This window comes from Aedes aegypti, chromosome 1, assembly GCF_002204515.2.
Source record: "Aedes aegypti strain LVP_AGWG chromosome 1, AaegL5.0 Primary Assembly, whole genome shotgun sequence".
In the NCBI taxonomy this organism is placed as follows: Eukaryota; Metazoa; Arthropoda; class Insecta; order Diptera; family Culicidae; genus Aedes; species Aedes aegypti.
This window is the reverse complement of record NC_035107.1, coordinates 232,357,985-232,366,823: the sequence shown is the minus strand read 5'-3', so window position 1 is coordinate 232,366,823 and position 8,839 is coordinate 232,357,985. Positions and strand designations below refer to the sequence as shown.

The 8,839-nt window shown below is 47.8% G+C and overlaps 1 long non-coding RNA gene across 1 annotated transcript; it reads left to right on the top strand.

Annotated features, from left to right (window-relative positions):
• The first annotated feature begins 2,844 nt into the window (after positions 1-2,844).
• Positions 2,845-3,846, top strand: LOC110674634. Its single transcript, XR_002499056.1, has 4 exons — positions 2,845-2,963; positions 3,024-3,131; positions 3,192-3,353; positions 3,419-3,846. It is a non-coding gene; the product is annotated as an uncharacterized LOC110674634 (long non-coding RNA).
• Positions 3,847-8,839: the final 4,993 nt, after the last annotated feature.

Below are 8,839 nucleotides of genomic sequence, written 5' to 3'. Positions count from 1 at the left end.
TGAAAGGGGACAGCCTATGCTTTCATTTGGTGGATGTTTTAGCGATACTGATTTTTTTATATTAATGTTGTTCTACCAGAGACACCGTGCACTGAAGGCTTATGGCATGAAAGATCGAATCAAAGTCATTGCAATTTTTTCCGCTGAATTGTTCATCTCGCCTGATAGACCAGTAACTGTTGAGAAGTTTTATGTCGTGGATGAATTAAGAGCGCTTTTAGGATTCAATACTGCGATAAAGTATTCCGTCCTCGACATTGGTTTGGACGTACCAATACATCAGAATCAGAGGCAACCTATCCATTTTGATGGCTACTGTGCACAAGCTGTTTCAATCGCAGAATTTCCAAAGTTTAACATTCCTCCGGTATCACTGAAATACAATACAGACATGCCCCCGGCGCGAAATGTGTACACACACATTCCGGCGGCGTTCAAGGAACTAACGAAACAGAAGTTGGATTATTTACTATCGAACGGTATAATTGAAGAAGTCACCATGGGCATGGATCGTTCGTTCTGTTCTTCGCTGTTAGTGGTACCCAAAGGCAAGGACGATATTCGAATTGTTATTGATCTACGTGGGCCAAACAGATGCATCTATCGAACACCATTCAAAATGCCAACGTTCGAATCCATTTTAATGGAGTTTCATGGTGCTAAGTGGTTTTCCACGGTTGATCTAACAAACGCATTTTTCCACATTGAGCTGGAAGAAGGATCGCGACATTTGACGAACTTTTTTGCTGGGGATGGACTCTATCGTTATCGCAGACTACCGTTCGGGTTGACGAACGCCCCGGATATTTTTCAGGAGGTCCTACAAACTGTGATTCTTACGGGATGCAAAGGACAGGTGAACTATTTGGACGACATAATGGTTTTTGGAAAAACGAAAGAGGAGCATGATGAAAACTTAGCTCAGATATTGCAGTGCCTGCAAAACCACAACGTTGAATTGAACAAAGAAAAATGCGTCTTTGGAAAACAATCCGTTGATTTTCTTGGGTTCGTGGTGTCTGATAAAGGCTGGAAAATCGAAGACGACAAAATTGCAGCGTTGAAGAATTTTAGACATCCCGAATCGATATCAGAGGTCAAAAGTTTTTTGGGATTGGTGAATTTTATTGAAAAATTCATTCCAAATAGAGCAGACAAAACTATCAAACTCCGCACATTAGCCAAAGCTGACAAATTTTACTGGAATCAAGATTTGGATGATGAATTTTCGTTCCTGAAACATTCGGCATGGAAAACTATTACCACTCTTGGCTATTTCAATAGAGAAGACCGTACTGAATTATTTGTCGATGCATCCCCTTACGGTCTGGGCGCAGTACTGGTCCAATTTGACGGCGAAAGAAGACCAAGAGTGATTGCATGCGCTTCGAAAGCTCTATCGGCTACAGAGATTAAATATCCTCAGACTCAAAAAGAGGCTTTAGCAATGGTTTGGGCAATCGAAAAATTTTCGATATATCTCATGAGTTTATCTTTTACGATAAGAACGGATGCCGAATCCAACGAATTTATTTTCGGAGGCCTACACAAGATTGGAAAAAGAGCAGTTACAAGGGCAGAATCATGGGCATTGCGTCTACAGCCATACAACTTCAGTGTTAAGCGAATTCCAGGTAAAATGAACGTTGCAGACGCCTTGTCCAGACTGGTAGAACAGGCTCAACCACTAAAATCATTCGACGAGGAAGCGAATGAAAACCATCTACTCTACTTCATTGATGCTGGGGCTATGGAAATTTCTTGGAGTGAAATTGAATACCATTCAGAAATTGACCTAGAATTGAAGAAGGTGAGGACAGCGATAAAAACAGGCTGTTGGGAAGAAGGACTTCGTAGATATGAATCTCAATCAAAGGAATTGAGCGTTTTCGGAAATTCAGTATTCAAAAATGATAAGATTGTTCTTCCAAATGTCTTAAGGACTAAAGCCATTGAGTCGGCCCACCAGGGCCATATGGGAATTGGTTCTACCAAAAGAATTTTGCGTGAACATTTCTGGTGGCCAGGCATGAGTTCAGCAGTGGAATCTTTCATCAGACGCTGTGATACGTGCCTTCTTCTTTCAAAAAAGAATCCACCCATTCCACTAACAAACCGGGAGCTCCCTCGTGGTCCTTGGGAGATATTGCAAATCGATTTTTTCACCGATAAAGAGTTTGGATTTGGCGAGTTTCTAGTTATTGTAGACACGTATTCTCGTTACCTTAACATCATTGAGATGCGGCAAATGGATGCAGACGCTACGATTAAGGCTTTGAATGAAATTTTCGCGGAATGGGGCTTTCCTTTAGTAATGCAAAGCGACAACGGCCCACCATTCCAAAGTGATAAATTTGTGCGGACTTGGGAGAATAAAGGAATAAAAATTCGTAAATCCATTCCCCTGAGCCCACAATCAAACGGAGCCGTTGAAAGGCAAAATGAAGGGATAAAGAGAGCGTTGGCAGCGTCAAAATTGGATAGTACAAATTGGAAGTTGGCCTTGAAAAAATATGTACACGTACATAATAAGGTGCGACCATTAACCCGACTCGGTGTAACTCCTTTCGAGTTACTAGTGGGTTGGAAATTTAGAGGTACATTCCCTGGATTATGGAAAGCAGAATCTTCAGATGAACTAGATCGAGAGGACATCAGAGAAGAAGACGCATACTCTAAACTGCTGAGCAAAAAAAATGCAGATTTTAGCAGACACGCCAAACACTCTGATCTTTCGGTGGGCGACCAAGTGATTTTGTCGCAGATCAAGCGGAACAAATCAGATCCAACATTCAATCCTGAGAAATTTAAAATAGTGGCAAGAGAGGGTGCTAAAATAATTGTTCAAAGCAACCGAGGCGTCCAATACTCCAGGAATGTAGCAGATGCAAAAAGAGTTGAAGAGCACGAGGACTATAATCAACAAAATCAGGATATCATTGTCAGTACACAATCTAAAATAGGTAAGAAGCTCAAATTCCAATTAAAATGAGTATTAATTATATTTTTTCACTCATGAACAGCCACGCAGTGCTCGAGCAATGCTAAGATTGACGGGTATGGTACTTTTCCCGATCTTGGTTCCCAGAATCAAGAAGCGCAGTCAGTCGTTCACCAAAGTCAATCATTTGGTAAGATTATCAAATGACACTGGTTAAAATACTTATACTTATATGCACGTTATTCATTAGAAGGTGGTTCGTTTGAGACCGACGGAGCGAGACTTCAATTGGATAATGGGAATTCTATTACGCAACGCCCGCAACGTGATAAAAAAATGCCAAATAGATTGAAAGATATGATTTTATATCATATTTTCGACTAGGTTGAAGAACATCACAGTCAAAGAATTGGTAAGATGAAACATATAACATCTGATATTCTGAACATTAATTCAACATTTAATTTGACTTCGCAGACAAATCGTCAATGGAAGCAACAGATTATGCGATTAATACCTTGGGACGCTCTAAGTGAATTGTCAAACTCATCGATTGAAATGGCTCTGCTCCTCTACGCATAAAAAAAGTGTTTTGCATTAATTGAAACTTAGCATTAAGAGTACGAGATTAATCAATGATACTTATTGTTTCTAATCACAAGAGTTTAAAACATTTATTAAAAAAAAAACAAGAAACCTTACGAAAATGATAATAAATAACAACTTTTATAGACATTAAAATTTTGAGTAAATCATATTATTATGTATTAAGACAGCTCTATTTGTAGAGTAGGGGTGAGATGAATTGTAGCAGCGGACATTGCAGAACAAAAAAAATATATATATATTCATAAATTGCCAAATCCATTGTATCCCTTTCGAGAAAGAAAACACGGATACTTCAATTCGCACGCAACCGAAGCCACCCCTCTCACTGTCTTTACGGGTAAAAGTGGAGGGAAATTGCGAAACGAACGCAAGACAAAATGCAATAAATACGACCCTCTATGCCACACCAATGTCATTCAATTGGTGGACTCGAAACGGAACAGATCGTGACAACAACAACAACATCAGCAGCAGCAGCAAGGCGAGTGGCTAGTAGCAGACAGACTGTAGCGAGGTTTAAAGAGTTGACTCGCTGCAGCTGTCTCCTATAAATAGTGGCCCCAATCCGAAGTCGGGTCATTCAGTTGGCGGACTCGGAACGGAACGGATCGTGACAACAACAACATCAGTATCAGCAACAAGGCACAAAATGGACTCATCAGACGGCGGTCGCGACAGATACTGTCTAAAGCATCCATGGCCCGAAAGGACCTGTGTTAGGTGGAATGTTAGTTCCCCATGGCGCCTATTGACCCAGATATCTAACCTCGGAATCAACCTGTGAGTCCACGCTCCCTTGGAGGAACTGTCCCACGCACGCTGCCATTTGACCATGGAGGCCAGTCTGGCAGTCCTGCGTATGCCTCTTGTGCCGCGCCTTTCAAAGCACTCTATGTCTTCCATGATAAGGATACCAATAGGCATCATACCGGTGATGACACAGAGTGCATCGTGTGACACGGTACGGTACGCGCTCGCAACCCTCAGGCACATTAGCCTATAAGTACTCTAGCTTGCTACGGTAGCTATTGGTACTCAAAGCCGTGCCCCAAGCCGGGCCACCATACCTCAGTATGGACGAGGCGACACTGGCCAGAAGCTTACGCTTACTGGCGTACACCGCAGAGCTATTGGACATCATCCGGGACAGTGCCACAATAGCTGTGGAGGCTCTCTTGCAGGCATAATCGACATGGCTACCGAAGGTAAGCTTGTCGTCGATCATCACCCCCAAGTGTTTGACGGAGCGCTTCGAAGTGATTGTGCAGTCGCCTACACTGATCACCGCTTGCTGCACCGACTTTCGGTTGTTGACAACAACAGCCTCAGTTTTGTGGTGAGCCAATTCCAGTTTCCTGGAGCTCATCCATTCCTCCACAATTGCGATCGAGTGGGCTGCAGTCAATGCCACTTCTTCGATCGATTCACCGTAGACCTCCAGCGTAATATCGTCGGCAAAGCCAACGATGACCACACCCGCCGGGAATTTTAATCTCAACACCTCGTCGTACATGACATTCCATAACACCGGACTCAGGATGGAACCTTGCGGGACTCCTGAGGTTATATGAAAGCACTTCCGACCCACCTCTGTGTCATAGACTAATACCCGATTCTGGAAGTAACTTCCGAGAATCTTGTACTGGTACTCGGGTATCCCTAGACGCAGGAGCGCATCAGCAATAGCCGCCCAACTGGCACTATTAAATGCGTTCCTTACATCCAGAGTCACTACTGCGCAGTAGCGAATACCCCTCCTCTTACGCTGGAGTGATATCTCAGCGGTTTTCTTAACCGTCAGAATAGCGTCTACAGCGGACCTCCCTTTCCGGAAGCCAAACTGGTTGCTTGAGAGACCATTTACACCCTCGGTGTACCTCGACAGTCTGTTGGGGATGATCTTCTCGAGCACTTTCCCTACCGTGTCAATCAAGCATATTGGTCTATACGCCGACGGGTCACCGGGTGGTTACCCCGCTTTTGGCAATAGTACCAGGCTCTGCCTCTTCCACGCATCTGGAAATACTCCCTCGTCCAGGCATATCTGCATAGCAGATGTGAACATACCGGGAGCCTCCAAGATTGCGACTTTGAGGGCCAGGTTTGGAACTCCGTCCGGACCTGGTGCCTTCCCCATGCTTAGGGATTTTGCAATCCCTACAAGTTCCTCATCGGTTTTTCTATCCTCATCGCCAGCCCCAATCCCCGGCTGTCCTACAAAAGGAGGCCATGGGCTAGGGTTGTGGCGCGGAAAGAGCCCCTCGATGATCCCCTCCAGCATCTGTGGAGATTGCTCCGTAGGAGCAATTGCACCTCTTGTCTTCGCCATAACGATCCTGTAGGCATCACCCCACGGGTTCGCGTTGGCACTCTGACAGAGTCCCTCGAAGTAGGCCTTTTTGCTTGCCCTTATCTCGGATTTTAGCGCGACTTTGGCAGCGGTGAACACCGCCCGTCGTTCTTCACGCTCCTGCTCGGTACGTGCTCGCAGGCACGGCGCAGGTTCGCAATAGCTTGAGTCCACCAGTACGTCAGTGGTCTCCCATTCCTAGGGTGGACTTTTCTAGGCATGGTCGCATCGCATGCACGCGTTAGCACCGCTACCAGTTCGTCCCCGCTTAGGCCGAGTAGGTTACGCTCACGGCGGAGCGCCTCCCTAAGTACTTCATCATTGAAGTACGATGTCTTCCACCTACGAGGGCTTGGCCTTGACCTAGCCGCTTCCTCAACCCGCTGCCTGCTGTTGTTGTAGTCGATACTGTAGCGAACCGCCAGGTGGTCGCTGTGAGTGTAGGCATTGTCTACCCTCCAGTTCGAACTACTCGTTAGGCCAGGACTACAAAAAGTAACGTCGATAATCGACTCCGCTCCGTTACGGCTGAAGGTACTTTTGGTACCAACATTAGCCGGATCGACATCTAGCACGGCCAGTGCCTCTAGCAGGATTTGACCTCGCTGGTTCGTGTTACGGCTTCCCCATTCCACGGCCCAGGCATTGAAGTCACCCGCTATTACAACTGGCCTTCGCCCTGTCAGCGCGGTCGTCATACAGTCCAGCATCTGCGTGAACCGCTCGGTCGACCAACTCGGAGGCGCATAGCAGCTACAGAAGAGGACCCCGTTTACCTTGGCGATCACGAAGCCCTCGTAGGTAGTAGACACCAACTGCTGGACAGGGTATTTACCCGTTGTCCATATCGCCGCCATTTTTCCGGATCCATCCACGACCCAGTTGCCGTTGCCGGCGGGTACTCGGTATGGGTCCGATATGATGGCGATGTCCGTCCCCCACTCAGCAACTGCCTGGTACAGCAGTTGCTGAGCTGCGTCACAGTGGTTCAGGTTCAGCTGCGTTATCTGCACTGTGACTTTTCGTTGATGGCTCGTTTGAAGGTCGGGCACCTTGAGCCTCCCGTTGGGTGATTGTTGTTCACGGACTTGCCGGAACAAATCAAGCACTTGGGAGGGTTCTTGCAGCCTAGTGCCTTATGACCTTCCTCACCACAACGCCTGCACAACTTGGTCCTATCAGGGCCTTCACAGCCCCAGGACTTGTGTCCAGGTTCCCTGCACCTAAAGCAAATCACTGGTTGCTCATGTATGTTCAGTGAACATACTGACCAACCAACCTTGATCTTACCTACCTTAGCGGACTTATTTGCGTCTGCCACAGGTAGGTGTACTAAGGCCACCTGAGTACCTGCCGGACCTTTCCGTAGCTGAACGGCGGTGGTGGGCACCTGCACTTCGCACTGTTGCCGCAGTGCCGTGACGAGCTCTTCTGCGTTGGTGATCTCGTCAAGGTTCATCACCTTCAGAGTCACTGACTGCGTCAGAGCCCTCACTTCAACACCAGCGCCAAGGACCTCTTCCGCCAAACTTTTGTAGGCGGCGCCCTTGCGCTCCTTGTCGCGCTTAAGCTCGAGGATCATTTCACCTGTACGAGTGCGTCTGACACTGCGTACGTCGGCTCCTAGATCCGCAAGCTTCGCGTCACTGCGCATCGCCTTCAGGACTTCCGAGTACTTGGACTCTTCCGTCTTGATGATGATCGCATCACCCTTTTCGCGCTTGGCACCTACCCTCCTACCTTTCTTAGGTCTGGTATCCCTGCGCTCCTGATTCTCCTGTTTCTTCTTCTTCCTCTTCCTCACTACGGTTGTCCAGGGGGCGTCCCCCCCCCCCCTGCTCCGCCCTGACCTGTGATGATGGAGGACCTCTCAAAGGTCGCAACCCCCTGTTCCCATCACTCCGTGAGGGGCCAGCCTTTTCGGGCCCACCCTTCTCGGCTTTCCGAGACGCCTGGCTGGGGTCCGATTTTCCGGCACTTCTGTCGGTTTTCGGGGTAAGTATCCGCCTGGCCTTACGAGCGCCGCCGGGTAGCTCCTCCCCTGACGGCTGCCTCGCGCGCTTCTGCGATTGCTTGCTGTAAGCATTCGCTTCCACGCTTTTGGGGCTGCCCGCGAAAACGAAGGGTTCCGTCTGGGTAGACTTCGGCACCTTCAGTTCCACGGGTTCTGCCGCAGCCACAGTCACCATGGGTTCAGCATGGTTCTGCTTGGCCGCCAACATTGACTTACGAAGTCTAAGCAAGGCCTGCTTGAGGTCCTTGCTGATGTTAGACTTCGAGGACGCAAAGTCAATTATGGAGTCGAGCTGCTGTGCAGCCACTTCCATCGCAGAGAGCCCATCTCTACTTTTATTGATGGCCCTCATCAACCACGCTCCATCCATAACTTCACCCGATGCGTTAGCCGGGGATGAAATCTGGGTTCCAGCACTGGCACTACGTGCACTGCTGCCTCCTCCTGCTTCTACTCTCCTCAACGGAGATCTAGCTTGCCCACTTCTTGCGAAGGGGTTCGCTTCCCTACTACTGCTACTACCTGCACTACCACTACTAATCTGATTATTATTTGAATTTGTACTCATTTTGGATCCCACGAGTAGCACGGGAAAAGAGGTCCACCACGCCAGAGCCCTGCATTAACGCGGTAAGGGACAAAATACTGTGAGGGGTGCCCAGGTGCCCCACAGGCTCCGTTAATGGCCGAACATCTTTTTCACCCCTTCGACCATTCATTCCTCAGCACGGTTTTTCGCATCACACCTTGAATTGGGGTTACCCCGTTTGGTGGACTCTTACCACCGGAACGGGTCGTCCGTAGTTCTATTCTAGACGCCGGAACTACACGGCCAGATCGGTCTGAAGGACATCTATCTGTACACTAGTGTGAGACAAAATTTAGATTCCCGTCCACTTTTTGGATTGCATTTAGGTCCTATAAC